At 43.8% G+C, this 26,541-nt stretch overlaps 1 protein-coding gene and 2 long non-coding RNA genes across 3 annotated transcripts in view; 1 reads left to right on the forward strand and 2 right to left on the reverse strand.

The window, feature by feature from the left end:
* The window catches only part of LOC146496756 (uncharacterized), a 496,205-nt gene that overhangs the window by 167,671 nt on the left and 301,993 nt on the right, over positions 1 to 26,541 (reverse strand). The gene's annotated exons all lie outside the window — the stretch shown is intronic.
* LOC146496757 (uncharacterized) overlaps positions 1 to 26,541 on the reverse strand; it is a 358,433-nt gene that overhangs the window by 105,382 nt on the left and 226,510 nt on the right. The gene's annotated exons all lie outside the window — the stretch shown is intronic.
* On the forward strand, positions 140 to 7,225 carry LOC146496760 (uncharacterized). Its single transcript, XR_014871292.1, has 3 exons — positions 140 to 1,502; positions 2,685 to 2,913; positions 4,087 to 7,225. It is a non-coding gene; the product is annotated as an uncharacterized LOC146496760 (long non-coding RNA).

Below are 26,541 nucleotides of genomic sequence, written 5' to 3' on the forward strand. Positions count from 1 at the left end.
AACTCTGAAATTCTGCCTTCTGAATAGGAAGATGTAGGTAACACCAGACTGCAGATGAGCTGCATACAGAGCTGGACAGGGAAAAAAAATCGTCCCGGGCATTTTGACAAGAGACTGGCTGCCATTATAGGAAAAATCATAAAGCCTGTGAATGAAAACAAACGCTGTTGTGACAGTGATGTTCACTGTTTTGATGGCATATATGTATCAATCTATCAATCGTTTGTTGTAAGATTCAGATAATTATTTAATAAAAGCGAGACATTTTAAATGAGAATAAGAAAGAAAAGTATTTCTTTGTGCCCCCCTCTCCCTGTTAATGCCCTACCTGGCCCCCCTGGCAACGCTTTGCTAGACCCGCCCCTGCACAGTTACCAGCTGTCAGCTGCTTAGAAAAGGATCCTGGTGTTATTTGTCTCTCAGAAACAGTTCATAACTTCAACTCATTCATGTCACCTAAAAGGTAAACCTGTTTCTCCATCACAGCTCTGATGATTCAGTAAGGACATCTCCTGGTTTCATCTGCATGTTTCCCTCTCACCACATATCCAAACCATCATGACCAGCAGCTTTACAGCTGTGGCTCCAGCAAACATCAGCTGATACTAGAAATTAATATTAAATCAATTCTAACAGCTGATCAAGCTTAAACGTGCTGCTGTTGTTTAGCGCAAAGTGGGCGATAAACAAACAAGAGAGAAAAGCCGATCAGCTGATCATTGATGAGTTTCATGATTGAAGTAGAAACAGGAGAGGGAGGGGGGAGAATGAGAGAAGAAGAGGCAGCTGTGCAGCAAAGACACAGAATAAATCCAGCTTCGTGTCTTTTTCATTGTAGCTGAAGTCCGAGACAAACTGTTCCTTTTCACCTCAATAGGAAACTCGTAATATTTTCTCTGAATACGAGACGATTCAGTTTTTTACAGGACGGTTGGAAACTCTACTAACTAACCTTATGAACAAAATAAAGTTCAACATCAGTAACATCATAGCACCCACCCAGATGTGTAGAAACTCCGTCATGCTAGCTAGTAGCAGTACGAAATAGTCAGAATAACGAAGATAAACTCCACCTAAACTTGGTTTATATCTGACCCAGATAGACTGCAGGTCATAACTTCTTACCTGAAGTTCAGTTCACACTCGGACCGGCGGCCGCTCTGCTCCTCCTGCCTCCACTTTCCCTCATCCACCTGCTGCCTCCACCACTTGCTAATGTTACTGAATCTGTGGAAGCTCCGCGATGCCACCACACGAAGTAACGAATAATGAGCCTAATCTAAATCCCAGTAACAGTTAACGCGTTCCTGATTTTGGCATAATAACTAGTTACCGTGCTTGTGCTGCCCCTTTAAGGCAGGCATGATAATTTGGGTGTGTGTTTTTTGTACCAGCAGACTTGCCGTAGTACCGCACCAGTGAAAAACAGTCCGTTAGACAAACTGTCGTCTGTTCCACTTTTTGTTCACTTTTTCTTGCTGAGCCTGAGAGAGCACATGCCTGTAAGTAGTTGCTATTTGTTTTGTAAGCTTTCCAACGTTAGTTTTATGTAGCAGTTTAGAGGTTTGTGTAGAAAACTTTCTTTTGTGAGGAAAAACGGCCGCGATGCTAACACGTTAGCCCGTCTATGGGATTTCCTATGTAATGTTAGCATTAAGCTAATCGCTAAATGCGTGGGCCTAATAATCAGTGAAAGGGTTTGGATAAGTTTGTGTTTATGTGTTATATACATTGTAGTGCATGACTTAATGTTTGATGTTGTAAAGAAAATGCAATTACAGCAGAAATGTAATATTTTATTTTTGTTTCTGTACCAGTTTTACAGTGCTTCAACAGTAAACATCTAAAACGTATCCGCTGACTCCTGGATGTTTATTGTGGACCTGTTAGCTATCTGCCAAGCTAGAAACCAGCTTCACACCCTAGTGAGGGCAGAATAGTGCTCGTTACCACAATAATAACATAGTTAAGGTAACGCGTTAGTCCCAACACTGGTGATCACTGTTGGCCTCTCTCGGTTTTTATCATCGATGTTCATTTTAAAGCTCAGTTTTTAAACCCTTACGATGTAACTCCAGCCCATCCAGCAGTATATGAATGACTAACCTCGTATTGTGGATGGATTATCTCAGTTGTTCTCCTGACTGAAGTTTGGTCCGTTTACAGCATCCTGCCATGCGACTGCATTTGTCCCTGACCATCGGGAACCCTCACATTAACTTCGAGTGGAAAAACCTTAGCGTTCATCCTCCAGCTTCACTGTGTTTATATTATGCTGACATGGCTGTGTAGCTCACTACCACGTAGCACATCATTATATACCAGCTAGCCCAACTTCAGTAACCCTACAAACGTCACTGCTGTTTAGTTTTCTGTCTTCATTTATGTTGGAAGTGATAACAGAGCTGTACGTTTGAATTTTATCAGAAATCTCTCAGTCAGAACATGCTATATCATGTTTAGGTGGAAGCTAGCGAGCTAAGTTCCTGCTAAGTTCCTGCTAAGTTCCTGCTAAGTTCCTGCTAAGTTCCTGCTAAGTTCCTGCTAACTTCTAACTCTGTTAAATGTAATAAATTCTGTTTTCATGGATCCTGGATGTTAAACTTCATAGTTACACCTGGTAAAGCAGCAACGCTGATGATTTTATTAAAGATGAAAGAATTTAGACCGTTTTTAACTTTCAGTGATGCTGCAGTGATCGTTGGATTTTGGCACCTGAAGCAGAGTTTGGACCCAGAAACAGGTCCAAACTCATGATGTCAGACCAGACAGCTGCTAAGATCCACACAGCATGATGTAAGGGACGTTGTGTTTTTATTTTGATTGAATCCTGCTTCAACAACACCCTAGACTCTGCCATTTAGCTCGCTGGGCTGACAAACCATCCTGCTGACTACATCTTCATAGAAGAAGGTAAGACTTGTGATGGGTTTTCTTAGTCACAAGTGCCAACCCTTCTGCCTGCCTAGGGAATTTACATCTGTTAATCTTGTTGTTGTTTACAGCCCTCCCACTGCCAACATCAGTGACAGACGCGAGTCAGTCAGTAACTGATGCCCTAGTAGAATGCCCTAGTAGTAGCCTAGTAGGAAGAGCAGGAGACTTCATTCACACAAAGGTTTTTATTGCCCAATCAGCACCAACATGTTGACTTTCCAACAAGAGGAAGTGGCCTACTGGGCTTGGTGTACACAGCCTGTAAGGGATCTTACAAGGCTGGATCCCCTGCCCTGGTCTCTCTGATCACATCACCATGATGCTGAGACCCACATACAGACCCACAGCGAGAGTCATCAGACACAAAATCAGACACGAGCGTGGTCAGAGGGGCCCTCCTACGCTCTGAAGGACTGGTTCAGCACTACAGACCGGCAGCTTCAGATATGCAGCCACCTACAATGACCACACAGTCACTGAGGAATATACTGAGGCTGTCACAGCACAGTACCAAATGCATATGGCTGGCAGGTTCTCAGGTCTCTGCATGCACGCTGCAGGACTAGCCAGCCAGAACCAACCGGTCTAGTGTATCCAGTGCAGTAAAATGATAGTACAGTAAGAACATATCTGATCATTTCAGTAACACCACAATCTGCCTGGGGTGGCATCTAAACTCTCACAAACTATAAACCCGTACCTCAGATCTTTGATGTCACATTGCTTGACAGCCTCAGTGAGGAAACACAACACACTGGTACAGAAGACCCCCCCACACACACACACACTGTATGTCTGGCTCCAGCCATTGTAAAGAGGACCCTCTCTGAGATCAGCCCACATAAAGCTGGACAACATTTCTGGTCCTGTTTTTATTTTGCTGTGCTGGAGAGGTCAAGGACGTCTCTGCTGACGTCACCGTCTATCTAAGCTAAATTGTTGCTCTCAGCTGTCTGTAAGCTGCAACTGCAATACCCCTCCCACAGTTATAATAACTGTTGATCATTGGTGCATATTTTCATTTGTTCATTCATCAAAGCAAATACCAAGAAGTGACATGTCAATGCTGGCACGGTTGTTACGGCCAGGCGGATCAGCTGCACGCTGATCAGCATTTTCTATCTGTCTCTCCCCTCTTCTCTCTCGCAGGGGCGGAACTCACTGTGGGTTCACGCCCTCGACCCTCGGCCCACGCCCCGGCCCACGCCCTCGGGAGGCGAGACACCTGGGTCTCATTAAGACGATCAGCATTTAAGCCAGGAGGTGACTGCTGTTCGTCGCTGGATCGTTGTCTACCACGTGTTGGTGAAGCCAAGCTACAGCAAGTCAAGTCAAGTGTGTTTCTTTTGTGCGTTGTACTTAACCCCGTCTCCCTGTCTGCAAAGCTCCCTGGATTTTCCCTCCGTGTGATTCCCAAGTGGCGAGTGTTGGAGTGAGAACCTGTGATCGTGTGTGTGGATTATCTGAAGAATTCGTGCTTTTCCCCTGGACTTTCCTGGAGCCTCTTTTCCTCACTCAGCTGTACATAGCCCCCCCCACACACACACACCTTCTTGTATATACACCTGGTGAATTGTAAATAAATCTTTCTCGTGTGCATCTGAGCCCAGAGTTCTGCGCTTGAGTCCTCTAAACCGTAACAACGGTAGATACACATATTTAAACGTATACACTGCATACAAACAACAGAATGAATTCCCCGCTCGCCCCTGTGGGCGGTCTCTCCTTCAAGCTCGGGTCCTCGACCAAAGGCCTGGGAGCTTGAGGGTCTACAGTATCTTAGCTGTTCCTAGGACTGTGCTTTTCTTGACAGAGGTCTCAGATGTTGTTCCCGGGATCTGCTGGAGCCACTCGCCTAGATTGGGGGTCACCGCACCGAGTGCTCTGATACTGTTACCTTCACCCTCCACATCTTCTCTGAGTTCTTGGTACTTCTGTAGCTTCTTATGTTCCTTCTTCCTGATGTTGCTGACATTCGGTATCACTACGGCCGTCTTCTTCTGTTTGTCTACCACCACTATGTCCGGTTGGTTAGCCACCACCATTTTGTCCGTCTGAATCTGGAAGTCCCACAGGATCTTAGCTCGGTCACTCTCCGCCAGCCTTGGGTGGTAGTATTGTTGTCATGTGATGAAGTGTGGACAGGTTTTCTGATGTAAAGTCTGGTCTAAAATTACTGACCATATTGATGAGATGATGATGAGATAGCCTTTATTTGTCAGTTGCAGGTCTTTTGCCCACAACCGAGATGACAGACCTTGCCGACCGTACATACAATACAAACATCACATTGGGGAGACAGGTCAGGCTGGTAGCGAGGAAAAAACATCAAAATGTGCAACACAGAAGGATAATACAGGAATGCACAGGTATCAACACACCATAGCACAATAAACACAGACAGCAACATGGGAAAGAGTTCCAGTGTGTACATCTGATCTGGGACCGCTGCAATCTTTCGACTGCGCCTCCAACTGACCCGATGTCCACATCAGAGGGGAGGTAAGCGTTGGAGGTGGCGTTGGATCCGGGGTAGGGAGGGTGATGCGTCAGTGAGTGCTTATCAGTATCAGTATATGTATGTGTGTGCGTTTCCATAGTTCAGCTGAGCCAGCTCCGATCAGCCAGAACCCTGTTACCATGGTTCCCAATAGGTAGATATCTTCAGCACTCAGGCTCACCCGAGCCCAAACTTCTCGTTGAGAAAGGGGTGTCAATTGCATTTGGGGACCAGTTGATCCAATCCAACTGGTTTGGTTTGGATCAAAATAGTTTGATCCTCTCCAAACTATTTATGTACACAGTTCACCAAAAACACCCTGGAGAAAGAGTGAAAAGGTTAATTTGTTCCCCATTTCTCTTAAATGTGCTGTAACCACACTGAAGAAAACACTTTGATCCATTGGTAATTAATGATTATAGAGCAATTTGTAATCTTTCATTTCTCAGCAACATATTTAACAAAATTGTCTACAAACAACAGAATGAATACCACTCAACTTACAGACTTTATGACTAACACAAACAGACTGACTGATCACAGACGCACAGAAACTCACTGCAGTCATCTATGACCTAAAGACCAACAGTGATTCAGAGTTTCAGCTGTAGATACAGATGACTTTTCTGTGGTGGTCTCGTCTATGTTAACAAACTAATGAGCTGCATTGATGATGTTGTCCTTGAAACCTTGTACAAATGAACAGAAACAAAACAGAAATGTTTGTAGTTGGTCAGAGAGAGTCTTTGAGTGAGTCTTTGAGACACAGTGAGCCAGTCAGGAACCTTTTAATAATCACATCAATAAGGTTTGATCTGCTTCTGTCACTTACAAATAGATCCAAGGTTAGAAATGTTCTACCTCAAACTGAAAATGTCTGTTTTATCACTGAAAGCAGGTGTTTACTGCAGAGATACGTGAGTGAATGTGCAGTGTGGCTCTCTCTCTGTTGATATGACTCAGTGGAGCTCACCCAGCAGTAATCATTTATTTAATCACACTTTGGATCTCGGTGTTTAAGTGAGTGGCTAACCTGTTCTGGTCTTCACAATGCAAAAACAATAACGACTGATCTTTTTTGTTTGTTTGTTTTTAATGAATACACGTGCATGTGTCTGCTTGTGATAATTAGCAGAGGTAGTATTAAAATCATGAACGCTGTAATTACAGGCCCAGGCTAAATTCATCGTCTGATTAGAAGCAGCAGGTAAACCACCTGTCAAAACTGGGGGGACAGATACTAAAACCCAATTATCCACAGTCCAGTGATGTGACTGAAGCACACACGTTCTGAATGCTTCAGAAGCTCAATGCAGCTCTGAAATGTCAGTGTCGAGTATCGCTACCTTTAGTTAGCTGGAGACAAATTGCACATTATAGTTTGTCATTGATATTGATATTGATTGAAAAGTTATGTTTAAAAATACCTGAAATACTTTGAGGTGTGAGTTGCAAATGTAAATGTCATTATTCTACTACTCAATCTCCAAGCAGCTCCGGGTGCTGCCCACAGAAGAGTAACTCGCAGGAAACTCAACAGCTGAAGGCGCTGAAAGGCCGGGCCAGCCTGCTTTGACCCATGTCCTCCGCCCACTTTACAGATGAATAGATGGAGAAACTTTAGACCTCAGTCAGGAAAAAAGTCATCCTAACAGCACTCTGAATTATTGATGAAAGGCAGATTTCTGCTCTGTTAATAATACATACAGATGTTGACTTTTGTGATGATGCTCTAAGTGTTGAAACTGGATATCCTGGTCCGCTCGCCTCCACCCCAGAGAGAAGGGTTACATCTCCTGGGTGTAGGTGCGGCTTGCCCCTCTGGGGGGGGGTACCTGGACCTGGGATATAGAGTATGTTTGGGGAGTGCAACTGTCTGTGCAGTGTCTATTTGTGTCTGTCTACACGTTGGGTGAGTGCCGAGTATTTGGTTGTGTATATGGGGGTGGGAATGCACGTTTGTGTCCGCGTGCGCCTGTTCGTCTGTGTCTATATGTCAGGTTGGGTCTTAGACTCGACCTCTCTGGGAACATCTCAGGCCCTCCAAAGTACGGAGGCCTATCTCCCCTCACCACACTCCCTGCCGGTGGCTGATGCCCTCAGACGTTGGTGTGTTGGTGGTTCTTGTCGTCTGGGGCTGGGCGCTCATGTATGTTCCGGCTCACTCCTGGTGGCCGATTGGCGGGACCGGCTGGGCCCCTTCCGGGGGATGGGGTGCCCTCAGGCCTCTGGCCTCTGGGCCTGGAGCTCGGTCCTCTCTGGCACAGCTGGCTGCCGGCAGAGCCCGCGGGCATGCCACTGCAGCCCCCTCTGGCCTCTGCTCCATAGCTGCTGGGTGACCTCTCGTTTGGGGCTCTACTCAGCTCTTCCCAGGAGGGTGGCACAGTTCCCCCCCTTTTGGTGGTCCTCCTCGGGTCCTCGTACTCTGGGGCCTCTGGATGTCTGGGGCCTGGATCTCCTCCATGCCTTCTTCATGCCCTGGGAGACGGGGCTATGGCTCCCCACACTCCCTAGCAGATTGTTACATGGAGAAACCTTTGGAATACAAGCGTGCTGATCCACACAGGTGTCCACACAGGTGTGCACACAGGTGTGCACACAGTGCACACAGCTGTACACACAGCTGTACACACAGGTGTTCACAGACCTGGACTACACCTTTCTTGGCTGCTGCCTCAAAGCACATTGTGCGCTGTCTATCTTGCGTGCTGCACAATAGTGTTTAATATTTAGTATCTACTGTTATCTATTGTTAGCTAGTTTATTGTGATGGTGCTGTTTTTATTATGTTGCCCTTTTTTTTTGTTTGCTTTCTCTTCTGTTTTTTTTTTCTCCATACAGGTGATCCAGATGTTTTGTTTGTTTTTCTTTCTTTCTTCCCCCCTTTCTCACCATCTCTCCCCTCCTCTGGTTTTCTTTCTCTCCCTCTCTTTCTTTCATTCTTTCTCCCTGTCCTATCCCCCAGTCATGTCTGTCCCGTTTATAGCAACCGAAAATAAAATAAATACATAATTATAATAAAGGTCAATCAAATGGACCAATATGGCGAGGCCATGATGATCCACTTGGTAAAATAAATCCGCTTGGCATCTTTCTTGGCCTTAAGACAACAATTCTGATGCTAAAGATCCAAACGGGACACAAAAAAAGAAAAAAAAAGAAAAAAAGAAACTGGATATCCTGGTTTTCTGAAGCTTATTTTAGGAGAGAAACATCTTCTATTTGTAGCAGCGATTAACCTCAGCCATGAGGTCAGACCATGTCAGACCAACAAAAGTGCCTCGGTGCTTATTTCTCTTCGTCTTTAGCTGCTAACATCACGGTGTTTGGGTGACAGTGAGCCACATCTCATATTTTGTTTCCAAGGAGCCAGACATTCTTGTAATATTTTAAAGTGGTCTTGAGTAGAAGTTCTCCAGGCTTTCTGAAGGTCTTACAAAGATCCTCTTTGGAAACTGGCTTTCTAATTTTAGACTGTATCTTTAGGCACTTTGTTACAAACAGCCTCTTGCAAAAACAGATAACTTGTTCCCATATCTTTAGTTGAATCTATGAAAAAAGTCAATGATAACACAGTTTATAGGCATATCCTCCTGAGACCCAGCCTATTCATTCAAGTCCTTTGTAGTGGACACAAATCACAAAAAAGTTAAACTGAAAAATGCTTTCATTCCCTCCATTCTCAGGAGGATGTAATAGTGTTGCCCCAACAAGGTGATTCCCAAGTAACTATTAGCCAGAAACCTGGCATGCAGTGTCTCCCCATGCTGTGTCCTGCACCATTGGGGGACAAACAGAGAAGTGGCAGGGATTAAAAACTATAGCAAAGACCTGACACAAGATCTAAGATTGGTCCATTTACTGTTCATCGAAAATCAAAATGATCTCAGTGGACGGGGGCTCTTTCTTAAGCAAGGAAAACAGGGAAAAGTCTGACATGTACACAAGAACATGAATGAATAGAAGTGTCAACAGGTCTTTTAGAGTGATGAACTTCTTGGTTCAAACTCTCATCAATAGAGGAGGTCAGGAGAGAGGTTCAACAAGGTCTACAGTGGTGGCTCTGTCATGGTTTGGGTCTGTGGTTTTGGCTAAAAGCTGATCAAAACTGATGAAACCGTGGATACGGATACGTACTTCCATGCACTTCATTCATGGACTGACACAGGAACTGATAGAGAACGAGAAGAAGAAGCAGAGTAACTGAACAGAGGTGAAAATAAGCAGGTCTACGTGGGAAGGACGTTTGGACATTCGGACTGAAAAAAAGAACATGTTGGATTTGCTTAATTCAACTTTAGTTGAAAACAAATGTTTTGCTTTGGCAGCGACTTAAACAACTGAATTAAACCAACACAGCTTATTCATATTCAATAGACCTGTGCATTTTGTGATGATTGAAACATAATTAAGATGAGCTCTTGGAATATTTTGATTTCTCACTTTATTCCAACACTATTCAGTAACTTTTACCCAAATACTACTTGGTCACTTAAATACATAATGTAGTCTTCATATCAAATAATGTTCAACAAAGTCTAGAGTCTGGTTTACATAAAACTCCAGTGGAGTCACAACAACTTTCCCTCCATCCATCCTCTAATTATTATCGAGGTTGCTGGGGCCAGATGTGATAGGGTAAGAGGCAGAGTTCACCCTGGACAGCTCGCCAGTCCATACAGACAGACAACCATTTGCACTCACATTCACACTAATTTAGAAGGACCACAGAACCTTGCACTAATAACTGCATGACTTTTAACTGTGGGAGGACACCAGAATACCCAGAGAGAAGCCAGTGCCAATTAGCCATATGGTGGATTTGAACCCAGGACTTTCTGACTGTGAGACAACAGCACTAACCACCATGTCACCAATCCAGGGTTGACAGAAGTAGGAAAGCTATGATTTCAAGGCTTGATGCAGAATTTTCTGTGTGTTTTTGTCCTTGACAGGTTAAACCACACTAAAAAGCAACAGCATACATGTGTGTGTAGTGATCTGCCTCTTATAACTCCAGTGATTTTCCTGCAGTTTGAAATCTCATGTGATCTTGTTAATTTCATGAGTTCAGCAACTAACCGCTCTTACTAGATTGTATCAGGTCATCTCAACAAGAACAAATTAAGTTGTTGAATTTCGTACAGATCCTACGTGATTTAATTATGTTCAACATAGAAACATGAAATTATTGTGTTCAAATTACGAGGTAGACTTTTTTAATGTAACAACCACCCAATTTACTTCTCTCGGTAAACCAAAAAAAGTAGAGGCGGCTGCTCGACTTGACTGAGATGGACGCCTTCCTCAAACCACGAGCCAAAGCGTGCAAGACTGAAATCCCGTGCAGTGTCGCGAGATTTAACATCGCTATATCACTGACTTCACTCGAACATGATATGAACAATTTAATCTACCCGCTCTGCATATCATGTAGTTTCTACACTATATAGTTACACTTAACTTTAAACCATGAGGCAATTGTGTTAAATACACGCAAGATGCTTACATAAATCCAAGAGCTGGCCAATCCCTTTTTTTCAGTGTAACCAGCAGCTTCTCTCACGTGACCCGATTTATCAATCAGTTTCGTTTTGTTTCTCCTTTGTGTGCAAACCCCTCTCCTCCTCCTCCTCTTCCTCCTTCTGTTTCATGTCCTGTGAATTATTGACGGAAGTGTTGCCTTTGATCTGAACAACAGACTTTGTTCCAGCTAGAGGAGGTTTTGTCTTCGAAGTTATGATCACTTTTAAAAAATAAATGTAAAATCTGTCCTGAATTATAAATTAAATGCAGGAGAGCTGATTTTTGTACCTGTTTTCAACCTGAGGGCTTTTAGCTTATTCATGAGGAACTGAAGATGATGATGCCTGTCTTGAGGCCATGGCATGTCTGAGGGAGGGAGTGTGTGTGTGTGTGTGTGTGTGTGTGTGAGGGAATAGGGGGGATAACACTGTGCCACTAGATCCTGAGGTTCACGAGAACAAAGCATCTTTTATTCATTGACACTCTGCTCAGAGCAACTCTGTGGTTCCCTGAAGGAGAACATAAAAAGTAGCAGTTGTGATGTGACAGATCGATGCTGTTCTTCATCACACCGCTGTTGGATGGTGTTGTCATGGCGCTACACCAACTGAGTTTCAGTCTGAATGTTTAATATAGTTTCAGTAATCAGGTGAGGGAATCAGGATTCAATTTGTAATTATAAAAGACAGTGAGGAGGAGAACTACCCAGAATTTGATCACATTCAGAGATGAAATAAATGCTCATATGATGGAAAACGTGGAGGCATTAATGGTAGGGGGCTGCCAAAGTGGCCAAATCAATCCTTCACAATATTAACCCTCCTGTTGCCGTCATAATTTGTACACACCCTTTGTCCTGACTCTCATAAAAGATCAAAAATAAAGCATATGTCATATGTTTTCTGTACTAAAGTATATTATTATTATTTCCTACTGCAAAGGGTGTAAACAATATTTTTATCCAGAGATAGTATTTGTGTTGCCTCACTGCGCAGAAAGTAGTTTTAATTGCAGTTTAATTCAATTCAATTCAATTCAATTTTATTTATATAGCGCCAAATCACAACAAATGTCGCCTCAAGGCGCTTCATAGATACAGAGAAAAGCCCAACAATCATATGACCCCCTATGAGCAAGCACTTTGGCGACAGTGGAAAGGAAAAAACTCCCTTTTAACAGGAAGAAACCTCCGGCAGAACCAGGCTCAGGGTAGGGGCGGCCATCTGCTGCGACCGGTTGGGGTGAGAGAAGGAAGACAGGATAAAGACATGCTGTGGAAGAGAGACAGAGATTAATAACAGATACGATTCAATCCAGAGGAGTCTGTTAATACATAGTGAGTGAGAAAGGTGACTGGAAAGGAAAAACTCAATGCATCATGGGAATCCCCCGGCAGCCCTACATCTATTGCAGCATAAACTAAGGGAGGATTCAGGGTCCACCTGGTCCAGCCCCTAACTATATGCTTTAGGCAAAAAGGAAGGTTTTAAGCCTAATCTTAAAGTAGAGATAGTGTCTGTCTCTTGAATCCAAAACTGGAAAGCTGGTTCCACAGAAGAGGGCCTGAAAACTGAAGGCTCTCCCTCCCATTCTACTTTTAAATACTCTAGGAACAACAAGTAGGCCTGCAGAGCGAGAGCGAAGTGCTCTAATAGGGTGATATGGTACTACAAGGTCATTAAGATGGGGCCTGATTATTTAAGACCTTGTATGTGAGGAGCAGGATTTTGAATTCAAATTCTGGATTTAACAGGAAGCCAATGAAGGGAAGCCAAAACAGGAGAAATATGCTCTCTCCTTCTAGTCCCTGTCAGTACTCTTGCTGCAGCATTTTGGATTAACTGAAGGCTTTTCAGTGAGTTTTTTGGACATCCTGATAATAATGAATTGCAGTAGTCTAGCCTGGAAGTAATAAATGCATGAACTAGTTTTTTCAGCGTCACTCTGAGACAGGATATTTCTAATTTTAGAGATGTTGCGCAAATGGAAGAACGCAGTCTTACATATTTGTTTAATATGTGCGTTGAAGGACATATCCTGGTCAAAAATGACTCCAAGGTTCCTCACAGTGTTACTGGAGGCCAAGGTAATGCCATCCAGAGTAAGAATCTGGTTAGATACCATATTTCTAAGCTTTTCAGCGCCGAGTACAATGACCTCAGTTTTTATCTGAGTAAGAAGCAGAAAGTTAGTGGCCATCCAAGTCTTTATGTCTTTAAGACATTCCTGCAGTTTAACTAATTGGTGTGTGTTATCTGGCTTCATGGACAGATAGAGGCTGGTGTCATCTGCATAGCAGTGAAAATGTATGCTATGTCTTCTAATGATGCTGCCTAGGGGAAGCATGTATAATGTAAACAGAATTGGTCCTAGCACCGAACCTGTGGAACTCCATAATTAACCTCAGTGTGGAAGAGGACTCTCCATTTACATGCACAAATTGGAGGTCTATTAGATAGATATGATACAAACCACTGCAGTGCATACCTGTAATACCTACAGCATGTTCTAATCGCTCTAATAGGATATTATGGTCAACAGTATCGAATGCTGCACTAAGGTCAAGAAGGACAAGCACAGAGATGAGTCCACTGTCAGAGGCCATAAGAAGATCATTTGTAACCTCAATAAAGCTGTTTCTGTGCTGTGATGAACTCTGAAACCTGACTGAAACTCTTCAAATAAACCATTCCTCTGCAGATGATCTGTTAGCTGTTTGACAACTACTCTTTCAAGGATTTTTGATATGAAAGGAAGGTTGGAGATTGGCCTATAATTAGCTAAGACTGCTGGGTCTAGAGATGGCTTTTTGAGTAAAGGTTTAACTGCAGCCACCTTGAAGGCCTGTGGTACATAGCCGATTATTAGAGATAGGTTGATCATATATAAGATCGAAGAATTAACAATGGCAGGACTTCTTGAGCAATTTTGTAGGAATGGGGTCTAAAAGACACGTTGATGGTTTGGAGGAAGTAATTATTGAAGTTAACTCAGAAAAGATCAATTGGAAAAAAAGAGTCTAACTTAACATCAATGGAACTAAGAGTAGCTGTAGATAATATTACATCTGTGGGATGATTATTGGTAATTTTTTCTCTAATGATAAAAATTTTATTTGTGAAGAAGTTCATGAAGTCATCACTAGTTAACGTTAAAGGGATGGTTGGCTCAAAAGAGCTCTGACTTTTGTCAGCCTGGCTACAGTGCTGAAGAGAAACCTGGGGTTGTTCTTATTTTCTTCAATCAGTGATGAGTAGTAAGCTGTTCTGGCTTTGCGGAGGGCTTTCTTATAAGCAACAAACTATTCTCCAGGCTAAATGATGATCCTCTAAATTTGTGGCACGCCATTTCCTCTCCAGATTACGAGTCATCTGCTTTAGGGTACGTGTTTGAGAATTATACCACGGGGTCAGGTACTTCTGATTAGAGACCTTAGTTTTCACTGGAGCTACAGTATCCAGAGTCGTACGTAGTGAGGAGGTGAAATTATTAACAAGATAATCGACCTCTGTTGGGGTAGCGTTCAGATAGCTGCTCTGCTCTGTGTTGGTACAGGGCATTGACGATGATAACAGTGGCTGGATTATATTCTTAAACTTAGTTACAGCGCTTTCAGAAAGACATCTACTTTGATAAAGTCCACTCTCCACTGCTGCGTAATCAATTATTGTAAATGTAAATGTTATCAAGAAATGATCAGACAGGAGAGGGTTTTCAGGAAACACTGTTAAATGTTCAGTTTCTATGCCATATGTTAAAACAAGATCTAGAGTGTGATTAAAGTGGTGGGTGGGTTCTTTTACATTTTGAGAGAAACCAATTGAGTCTAACAACAGATTAAATGCCATGTTGAGGCTGTCATTTTTAGCATCTACATGGATGTTAAAATCACCCACAATAATTATTTTATCTGAGCTCAGAACTAAATTAGATATAAAGTCTGAGAAATCAGACAGAAACTCTGTGTAAGGCCCAGGTGGACGATAGATGATAACAAGTAAGACTGGTTTCTGAGTTTCACAGCTGGGGTGGACAATGTTAAGCATCAGGCTTTCAAATGAATTAAAAGTCTGTCTTGGTCTTTCATTAATTAATAGACTGGTGTGAAAAATTGCTGCCACACCGCCCCCTCGACCTGTGCTTCGAGATTTCTGGTAGTTAGAATGACTCGGGGGTGTTGATTCATTTAAACTAACATAATCATCCTGCTGCAACCAGGTTTCTGTAAGGCAGAGTAAATCAATTTGTTGATCAATTATTAAGTCATGTACTAACAGAGACTTGGAGGAGAGAGACCTAATATTTAATAATCCACATTTCACTGTTTTACTCTTTGGTTCAGATGTGGATACTGTATTGTTCTTTCTTTGTAAATGTTTAAGTTGTTTGTTGCTGGTTTTTAGTTTGTTTTTGTCTTTTTGGAAGCAGACACAGTCTCTATGGAGATGGGTTTTTGGGGGGGTAGCAGGAGGAGAGAAGCTGCAGAGAGGCGTGTAAGACTGCAACTCTGCTTCCTGGTCCCAACTCTGGATAGTCATGTTTTGAGGGGTTTAATAAATTTGTCCATATTTCTAGAAATGAGAGCTGCTCCATCCAAAGTGGGATGGATGCCGTCTCTCCTAACAAGACCAGGTTTCCTCCAGAAGGTTTGCCAATTATCTATGAAGCCCACATCATTTCTGGGACACCACTCAGACAGCCAGCAATTTAAGGAGAACATGCGGCTAAACATGTCACTCCTGGTCTGATTGGGGAGGGGACTAGAGAAAACTACAGAGTCCGACATTGTTTTGGCAAAGTTGCACACCGATTCAATATTGATTTTAGTGACCTCCGATTGGCGTAACCGGGTGTCATTACTGCCGACGTGAATTATGATTTTATTGAATTTACGTTTACCCTTAGCCAGCAGTTTTAAATTTCCTTCAATGTCGCCTGCTCTGGCCCCTGGAAGACAATTGACTATGGTTGCCGGTGTCTCTAGCTTCACATGTCTGAGAACAGAATCACCAATTACCAGAGTTTGACCCCCAGCGGGTGTGTCACCGAGTGGGGAAAAACGGTTAGACACATGAACGGGTTGGTGGTGTACCTGGGGCTTCTGTTTAGGACTACGCTTCCTCCTCACCGTTACCCAGCCATCTTTCCCCAGCTGCTTGGGGTCTGCCGGGGAACAGCTAGCGGGGCCTACGCTATCTTCGGCTGCACCAGCTACAGGGGCCTGGCTAGCTAAGGGTGAGAGCAGGGTGCAAAGCCGAGTCTCCAGATCAGTAATCCTGGCCTCCAGAGCTGCAAATATGCTACATTTGTTACAGATATCATTACTGCTAAAGGAGGCCGAGGAGTAACTAAACATCTGACACAATGAGCAAGAAAGTGCAGAAGGGACAGGTGAAGTAGCCATGGTGCTAACGGGTCGGCTACGAGCTAAGCTAGCGAAACAGTACAGATACAGTGAGTGAATACTTTGGCTATAAATTAGGTAGTGAGTACAGAGAAAGTGTGCTTCGGATGAAGCACGTGAAGATTATACTGTGAAAAAAGAATGTATTTAAAAGTTGTTAATTAAACTGCTAAGCAAATAAGCTACTCAGAAACACCACTGTGTTTGAGCAGGAACAGGAAGCGATACTATACCACAGAGTGAGCGAACACCAAGTGACAGCGCCACCGACAGGAGAGTCAGTCAGTATGTGGCAGTATGTTTAATGAAGGCAGTGGCAATAACAGTCAAATATGAACAACGAAACCAAAAAGACATCCTGACAGGGCAACCTCGACCACCACAGGGGAGCAAGCGAATAATACAGGCCACCGCCTAAAAACGTCCCGTATCAAACACACACAATAACTCGTGGGAACATGTGTAGAGCAACAAGTAACTGTGCATGGAATTTGCAGATACTGCTGCAAATGTGAGAAATGTTTTACTCGTTCCAGCCACCCTCTTATTATTTAGGGTTTGGGGTAGCTAGTTGACATGTCATAATCACCTATACTAACTCCTACAAGCCTTAGTTTAATGCCCTAAAGAATCTTTGTGCAGAAAACATGAGCTTGAACATGTTGGAAATACCAACGTGGTTTTTAAATGGTTCTTCAAAGCTTTTAGGTTCATTTAAATTCATTATTCTGCTGCAGGAATCACTCTTCATATATATGCAAACTAGAGCGTGGAGCATGTTTTTGAAAAACATAATACGGCTTCTTCTTGGTCAGCGAATCGACAGGCTGCAGGGCACAAAACACACAGACGTGTTGATCCAAACCTCCTGTTTCTCTCTGGGTTGGATCCACTGTGATAAAAGTCTCCTTATGTACAGCTTTTACTTCTGTCAGTAATCTCTAGCTAGGTTTCATCGAGGAATTTTCCCATCATTTACTGTGAAATGTTGGTATAAGTCAGAGTTCAGTCTTGTCTCTGATCTTGAAAATATTTTGGCCTCAATTCGATGTCCTCCTTCACTGATTCTTTATTTAGAAATTGAACATGGATGGAGCTGTTTTTCTGTCTCAGTGAACAGTGATGTATTAATCACTTGATAGTAAGCTCATCTTCAGCGAATGAATGAGTCTACTTTGGTTGCAACTAATTCTCTTTGTCTCCATGCATTCCTTTTAAAAAACCTTTGGTCATGACTCCCATTGTCCTGGCATGACTAGTGATCTTTCTTCTTTTCCTTCCCTTGTTCCATAGTCTTTGTCTGTGTCTCATTCTCAGGTAGAGTTATGTGACTTTCCTGCTCCCTCACGCCTGTTCTGCATTAACTTATTGATTACCTGGTGCCGCTACTCTCTGCAAGATTGTAGCCATTATGGTTTTGCCTACCCAAAGACAGTTTAATTGTTTTGTGTTCTTGGCTTCCTGTTTAGTTTAACAGTTTAACGGCCAATACCAGTTACTCTACTCAAAGCGTCACTGCTCCACCTGACCCACCTTTTACTCAGCTGCCTGCCAGCTGTCCTACAAATGTCCCAGTCAAGATACAAACCAAAACTCCTGTCCTATTCCTGTTGAGAAATCGTGACAATTACTCACAGTTTCTACAAATAAAATCTGTACAACTGCTGTCGGTCAAGTTAGAAAGTAACAAGTAGCTCTTTGAAGGACAAGTCTCTCACACCTGCGCCCAAACAATAAATTGCGTTGCAGCAGCCTTTCAACGCCTCTCTCTGTCTCTCACTAGCAAAGTTGACCCAGACAACAAAGTAAAGCTATTTTTCAGCTACAAGCCCAACACAAACCGACGTATTAGCCAGAGGTCCCTTTACTACGGTTCGGAGCTGCAGACCTGTTTTATATACGTGCGAAATAGTTTTCTATACGAGATCACTGCAGAAAGTGCAGCCTTACCTAATGTCTGTGGTGTATTCATAATTGTCTCTGGTACATTTGTTGTATGGGCAGTATGTGTTCATTGTTTGATTGTGTAATTATGTGTTACACACTGGCAATGCATGCCGGGAGATGGTAATACAGTGAGTAAAGAGTTGGTCTTACCGCACAAAGTGGTCCCGCATACTTATTCAGATTCAGAGTAAGAATCTCACAATGTCCACCTACTGTTACTCATTTATATTAAGATTTAAACATCCAGTTGGTGTTGGTATGGTGAGTAACCTTCAGTAATAGTAATAAATCACTCAGCAATAGTACATTCATGTAGCTGTAAACAGCATGATAATATATTAAGTAATCCAAAGTATTCAGAATACGTGACTCTCATTGAGTAACGTATTTTGGGGCCTGTAATCTGTAATCTGTAATGGAATACATTTTAAAAATAACCTTCCCAACACTGGTTGTTCAATACTTTGAGAAAGGTTCATGGGTCTGTTGCTAAAGTGCTTTTCTTTTATGAGCATCTTCTGCCCTCTGTAGGAGAAAGTGTGTGCTACAATAAATTCACATTTATATGTTTGTAGCACCATACCAAATGGCAGAGATGAGAATGCTGTAACTTCTCATGCATAACTCTCAGCTCACCCTAAGATTCAAATCGTTCCTTTAAAAAAAGTTAGTGAAGACACATCTCTGCTAATCATAATTCTTTTGTAGATTTCACATGATGACTGTCACACTTTTAAATAGAAAGGCCATTATTAGGTTAGTTTTGAGTGCACCTTTGAAAAGGTTTTGCTGTTCAGAGAGACAGCAGAAACCTTTACAGTGGCAAAACTGACCTAAACATAACATCTTTTTATCTTAAATTTGACAGCATGTAAGGAAAAGCTTGACCTGGAAGTGAACTGGGGAGAATGATGGCAATGTTGTAAGAGGCAAAAAAAAGCAGAAGGTCATAATGGAGAAACTTTAAGAATACCAAAGGAGCCCTCCAACATCCCTGGGACAGTGGCCAAGGAATTAGACTTTATGTGATGAGATCTGCATACCTGCTTATGATAGGAGTAATGTTTTAATGAAAGATAAGCTCATTTATTCAAAGATAAGATAGTTAACCCTGGTTAAAGCCTACACCTTTACTAGTAGTAGGTTGTTTTCTTTACATGCATTTAAAAATGTAATTCTGAGCATTTTGTGGTTTATTGTGATTTTGGAAAAGCTACCAAAAAAAACTCAGTAGTAATATTTATTTTGAATAGTTGTGCTTTACATTCCTGAGGTAGACAGGCCTTCTTTTGTATGGTCAGAGGCACTTCGACTAGCAAACAGAGAAATTGGGGTATGTGAACAATGAAAACAGGACAGTTGAAAGGAAAGCACTGTTTAATTAGCAGCATGCACATAGATGAGCAAGTACTAAGTATTTAGCTTGACTCTGGAGAGGCACACGCAAGCAGTCTCACATTTTGGCTTCCCAGTGTCTGTTAGAATTGATTTTATGGTTTTTACATCACTGATAGGGTTCGCGGCACACTGACGTCAAATGACCAGATGCTTCGGTCTGCACCAAGAAGACGAATAAAGCAGAGAGGAGATCAGGCATTCTTGTACAGCTGCACCTAAACTTTGGAACAGTCTCCTTCAAACTAGGACCTCACCAACAGCCTGCATCTTCAAACTAGGCCCTAACCAACAGCCTGCATCTTCAAAATAGGCCCTAACCAACAGCCTGCATCTTCAAAGTAGGACCGCCCGAAAAGCCTACATCTTCAAACTAGGACCTAAACGACAATCTGCATCTTAAAACTAGGACCTCACCAACAGCCTGCATCTTCAAACTAGGACCTCACCAACAGCCTGCATCTTCAAACTAGGACCTCACCAACAGCCTGCATCTTCAAACTAGGACCTCACCAACAGCCTGCATCTTCAAACTAGGCCCTAACCAACAGCCTGAATCTTCAAACTAGGCCCTAACCAACAGCCTGCATCTTCAAACTAGGACCGCCCCAAAAGCCTGCATCTTCAAACTAGGACATCACCAACAGTCTCAACCTTCAAACTAGGAACTCACCAAAAGTCTGCATCTTCAAAGTAGGACCTCACCAACAGTCTGCATCTTCAAACTAGGACCTCACCAACAGTCTCCTCCTTCAAAATAGGACCTCACCAACAGTCTCCTCCTTCAAACTAGGACCTCACAAACAGCCTGCATCTTCAAACTAGGACCGCCCCAACAGCCTGCATCTTCAAACTAGGACCTCACAAAAAGCATGCATCTTCAAACTAGGACCGCCCCAACAGTCTGCATCTTCAAACTAGGCCCTAACCAACAGCCTGCATCTTCAAACTAGGACCGCCCCAAAAGCCGGCATCTTGAAACTAGGACTGCCCCAAAAGCCTGCATCTTCAAACTAGGACCTCACCAACAGCCTGCATCTTCAAACTAGGACCTCACCAACTGCCTGCATCTTCAAACTGGGACCGCCCCAAAAGCCTGCATCTTCAAACTAGGACCTCACAAAAAGCATGCATCTTCAAACTAGGACCTCACAAACAGTCTCCACCTTCAAACTAGGACCTCACCAAAAGTCTGCATCTTCAAACTAGGACCTCACCAACAGTCTGCATCTTCAGACTAGGACCTCACCAACAGTCTCCTCCTTCAAAATAGGACCTCACCAACAGTCTCCTCCTTCAAACTAGGAGCTCACCAAACGTCTGCATCTTCAAACTAGGACCTCATCAACAGCCTGCATCTTCAAACTAGGACCGCCCCAACAGCCTGCATCTTCAAACTAGGACCTCACAAAAAGAATGCATGTTCAAACTAGGACCTCACCAACAGTCTCCTCCTTCAAACTAGGACCTCACAAAAGTCTGCATCTTCAAACTAGGACCTCACCAACAGTCTGCATCTTCAAACTAGGACCTCACCAACAGTCTGCATCTTCAAACTAGGACCTCACCAACAGTCTCCTCCTTCAAACTAGGACCTCACAAACAGTCTGCATCTTAAAACTAGGACCTCACAAACAGTCTGCATCTTAAAACTAGGACCTCGCCAAAAGCCTGGATCTTCAAACTAGGACCTCACCAACAGTCTCCTCCTTCAAACTAGGACCTCGCCAACAGTCTCCTCCTTCAAACTAGGACCTCGCCAACAGCCTTGATCTTCAAACAAGGACCTCACCAACAGTCTGCATCTTCAAACAAGGGCCTCACCAACAGCCTGGATGTTCAAACTAGGACCTCACGAACAGCCTGCATCTTCAAACTAGGCCTTAACCAACAGCCTGAATCTTCAAACTAGGCACTAACCAACAGCCTGCATCTTCAAACTAGAACCGCCCCAAAAGCCTGCATCTTCAAACTAGGACCTCACCAACAGTCTGAATCTTAAAACTAGGAACTCACCAACAGTCTGCATCTTCAAACTAGGACCTCATCAACAGCCTGCATCTTCAAACTAGGACCGCCCCAAAAGCCTGCATCTTCAAACTAGGACCTCACAAAAAGCATGCATCTTCAAACAAGGACATCACCAACAGTCTCAACCTTCAAACTAGGACCTCACCAAAAGTCTGCATCTTCAAAGTAGGACCTCACCAACAGTCTCCTCCTTCAAAATAGGACCTCACCAACAGTCTCCTCCTTCAAACTAGGACCTCACAAACAGCCTGCATCTTCAAACTAGGACCGCCCCAACAGCCTGCATCTTCAAACTAGGACCTCACAAAAAGCATGCATCTTCAAACTAGGACCGCCCCAACAGTCTGCATCTTCAAACTAGGCCCTAACCAACAGCCTGCATCTTCAAACTAGGACCGCCCCAAAAGCCGGCATCTTGAAACTAGGACGCCCCAAAAGCCTGCATCTTCAAACTAGGACCTCACCAACAGCCTGAATCTTCAAACTAGGACCTCACCAACAGCCTGCATCTTCAAACTGGGACCGCCCCAAAAGCCTGCATCTTCAAACTAGGACCTCACAAAAGCATGCATCTTCAAACTAGGACCTCACCAACAGTCTCCACCTTCAAACTAGGACCTCACCAAAAGTCTGCATCTTCAAACTAGGACCTCACTAACAGTTTGCATCTACAGACTAGGACCTCACCAACAGTCTCCTCCTTCAAAATAGAACCTCACCAACAGTCTCCTCCTTCAAACTAGGACCTCACCAAACGTCTGCATCTTCAAACTAGGACCTCATCAACAGCCTGCATCTTCAAACTAGGACCGCCCCAACAGCCTGCATCTTCAAACTAGGACCTCACAAAAAGAATGCATGTTCAAACTAGGCCCTAACCAACAGTCTCCTCCTTCAAACTAGGACCTCACCAACAGTCTGCATCTTCAAACTAGGACCTCACCAACAGTCTGCATCTTCAAACTAGGTCCTCACCAACAGTCTCCTCCTTCAAAATAGGACCTCACCAACAGTCTCCTCCTTCAAACTAGGACCTCACAAACAGTTTGCATCTTCAAACTAGGACCTCACAAACAGTCTGTATCTTAAAACTAGGACCTCGCCAAAAGCCTGAATCTTCAAACTAGGACCTCACCAACAGTCTCCTCCTTCAAACTAGGACCTTGCCAACAGTCTCCTCCTTCAAACTAGGACCTCGCCAACAGCCTGGATCTTCAAACAAGGACCTCACCAACAGTCTGCATCTTCAAACAAGGACCTCACCAACAACCTGGATGTTCAAACTAGGACCTCACCAACAGCCTGCATCTTCAAACTAGGACCTCACAAACAGTCTACATCTTCAAACTAGAACCTCACCAACAGTTTGCATCTTCAAATTAGGACCTCACCAACAGTCTGCATCTTCAAACTAGGACCTCACCAAAAGTCTGCATCTTCAAACTAGGACCTCACCAACAGTCTGCATCTTCAAACTAGGACCTCACAAACAGCCTGCATCTTCAAACTAGGACCTCACCAACAACCTGCATCTTCAAATTAGGACCTCATCAACAACCTGCATCTTCAAACTAGGACCTCACGAACAGCCTACATCTTCAAAGTAGGACCTCACCAAAAGCCTGCATCTCCAAACTAGGACCTCACCAAAAGCCTGCATCTTCAAACAAGGACCTCACCAATAAAATGCATCTTCAAACTAGGACTTCACAAACAGCCTTCATCTTCAAACTGGGACCTAACCAACAGCCTGCATCTTCAAATTAGGACCTCATCAACAGCCTGCATCTTCAAACTAGGACCTCACCAAGAGCCTGCATCTTCAAACTAGGACCGCCCCAACAGCCTGCATCTTCAAACTAGGACCTCACAAAAAGCATGCATCTTCAAACTAGGACCGCCCCAACAGTCTGCATCTTCAAACTAGGCCCTAACCAACAGCCTGCATCTTCAAACTAGGACCGCCCCAAAAGCCGGCATCTTGAAACTAGGACCGCCCCAAAAGCCTGCATCTTCAAACTAGGACCTCACCAACAGCCTGAATCTTCAAACTAGGACCTCACCAACAGCCTGCATCTTCAAACTGGACCGCCCCAAAAGCCTGCATCTTCAAACTAGGACCTCACAAAAAGCATGCATCTTCAAACTAGGACCTCACCAACAGTCTCCACCTTCAAACTAGGACCTCACCAAAAGTCTGCATCTTCAAACTAGGACCTCACTAACAGTTTGCATCTACAGACTAGGACCTCACCAACAGTCTCCTCCTTCAAAATAGAACCTCACCAACAGTCTCCTTCAAACTAGGACCTCACCAACCGTCTGCATCTTCAAACTAGGACCTCATCAACAGCCTGCATCTTCAAACTAGGACCGCCCCAACAGCCTGCATCTTCAAACTAGGACCTCACAAAAAGAATGCATGTTCAAACTAGGCCCTAACCAACAGTCTCCTCCTTCAAACTAGGACCTCACCAACAGTCTGCATCTTCAAACTAGGACCTCACCAACAGTCTGCATCTTCAAACTAGGACCTCACCAACAGTCTCCTCCTTCAAACTAGGACCTCGCCAACAGTCTCCTCCTTCAAACTAGGACCTCACAAACAGTCTGCATCTTCAAACTAGGACCTCAAACAGTCTGCATCTTCAAACTAGGACCTCACCAAAAGCCTGCATCTTCAAACTAGGACCTCACCAACAGTCTCCTCCTTCAAACTAGGACCTTGCCAACAGTCTCCTCCTTCAAACTAGGACCTCGCCAACAGCCTGGATCTTCAAACAAGGACCTCACCAACAGTCTGCATCTTCAAACAAGGACCTCACCAACAACCTGGATGTTCAAACTAGGACCTCACCAACAGCCTGCATCTTCAAACTAGGACCTCACAAACAGTCTACATCTTCAAACTAGGACCTCACCAACAGTCTGCATCTTCAAACTAGGACCTCACCAACAGTCTGCATCTTCAAACTAGGACCTCACCAAAAGTCTGCATCTTCAAACTAGGACCTCACCAACAGTCTGCATCTTCAAACTAGGACCTCACAAACAGCCTGCATCTTCAAACTAGGACCTCACCAACAACCTGCATCTTCAAATTAGGACCTCATCAAAAGCCTGCATCTTCAAACTAGGACCTCACAAACAGCCTACATCTTCAAAGTAGGACCTCACCAAAAGCCTGAATCTTCAAACTAGGACCTCACCAAAAGCCTGCATCTTCAAACAAGGACCTCACCAACAACCTGCATCTTCAAACTAGGACCTCATAAACAGCCTTCATCTTCAAACTGGGACCTAACCAACAGCCTGCATCTTCAAATTAGGACCTCATCAACAGCCTGCATCTTCAAACTAGGACCTCACCAAGAGCCTGCATCTTCAAACTAGGACCTCACCAACAACCTGCATCTTCAAACTAGGACCTCATCAACAGCCTGCATCTTCAAACTAGGACCTCACCTAAAGCCTGCATCTTAAAACTAGGACCTTACCAACAGTCTGCATCTTCAAACTAGGACCTTACCAAAAGTCTACTCCTTCAAACTAGGACCTCACCAACAGTCTCCTCCTTCAAACTAGGACCTCACAAACAGTCTGCATCTTCAAACTAGGACCTCACCAACAGTCTGCTTCTTCAAACTAGGACCTCACCAACAGTCTCCTCCTTCGAACTAGGACCTCACAAACAGCCTGCATCTTCAAACTAGGACCTCACCAACAACCTGCATCTTCAAACTAGGACCTCATCAACAGTCTGCATCTTCAAACAATGATCTCACCAACAGTCTCCTCTTCAAACTAGGACCTCGCCAACAGTCTCCTCCTTCAAAATAGGACCTCACCAAAAGCCTGCATCTTCAAACTAGGATCTCACCAACAGTCTACTCCCTCAAATTAGGATCTCACCAAAAGTCTGCATCTTCAAACTACGACCTCATCAACAGTCTCCTCCTTCAAACTAGAACCTCACCAACAGTCTCCTCCTTCAAACTAGGACCTCACCAACAGTCTGCATCTTCAAACAAGGACCTCACCAACAGTCTGCATGTTAAAACTAGGACCTCACAAACAGCCTGCATCTTCAAACTAGGACCTCACCAACAACCTGCATCTTCAAAGTAGGACCCCATCAGCAGTCTGCATCTTCAAACTAGGACCTCAACAAAAGTCTGCATCTTCAAACTAGGACCTCGCCAAAAGCCTGGATCTTCAAACTAGGACCAAACCAACAGCCTGCATCTTCAAACTAGGACCTCACCAATAGCCTGCATCTTCAAACTAGGACCCACCAACAATCTGGATCTTCAAACTAGGACCTCACCAACAGGCTCCTCCTTCAAACTAGGACCTCACCAACTGTCTCCTCCTTCAAACTAGGACCTCACAAACAGTCTGCATCTTCAAACTAGGACCTCATCAACAGTCTGCATCTTAAAACTAGGACCTCACAAACAGTCTCCTCCTTCAAACTAGGACCTCACCAAAAGTCTGCATCTTCAAACTAGGACCTAACCAACAACCTGCATCTTCAAACTAGGACCTCATAAACAGCCTGCATCTTCAAACTAGGACCTCATCAACAGCCTGCATCTTCAAACTAGGACCTCACAAACAGCCTGCATCTTAAACTAGGACCTCACCATAAGTCTGTATCTTCAAACTAGGACCTCATCAAAAGTCTGCATCTTAAAACTAGGACCTCACCAACAGTCTGGATCTTAAAACTAGGACCTCATCAACAGCCTGGATCTTCAAACTAGGACCTCACCAACAGTCTGCATCTTCAAACTAGGAC

Source organism: Neolamprologus multifasciatus, chromosome 19, assembly GCF_963576455.1.
Source record: "Neolamprologus multifasciatus chromosome 19, fNeoMul1.2, whole genome shotgun sequence".
NCBI lineage: Eukaryota > Metazoa > Chordata > Actinopteri > Cichliformes > Cichlidae > Neolamprologus > Neolamprologus multifasciatus.